Here is a 314-nt window from a genome sequence, read left to right as displayed (position 1 = left end):
ACACCCCCTACTCACCTTACAATAGTAGGACGCTACCGCGCTATTGATTCAAAGGCGTATCTAGCTAACTTTACTTGCTGGTCACTCATTACCTCGTCTGGCACGCAAGTACGACAAACTTTCTTCATTTACACAACTTCCTAGCAACCATTCAAACTCAACACAATTAATTATACTCAATTTTGAGCAGCACATCAATCAATAAATCCTTAACCTAGTTTTATAATTTTCATCAACATTATTCATAAACATTTTAACTCACAATCCACAAACTTTCAACCAACCCAATCCAACACAACACAATGTAATTACAT

The sequence above is a fragment of the Theobroma umbraticum genome, unplaced genomic scaffold (assembly GCF_002168275.2).
Source record: "Theobroma umbraticum cultivar Fairchild unplaced genomic scaffold, ASM216827v3 scaffold_55.0, whole genome shotgun sequence".
Taxonomy (NCBI): domain Eukaryota; kingdom Viridiplantae; phylum Streptophyta; class Magnoliopsida; order Malvales; family Malvaceae; genus Theobroma; species Theobroma umbraticum.
This window is presented reverse-complemented; position numbering follows the sequence as displayed.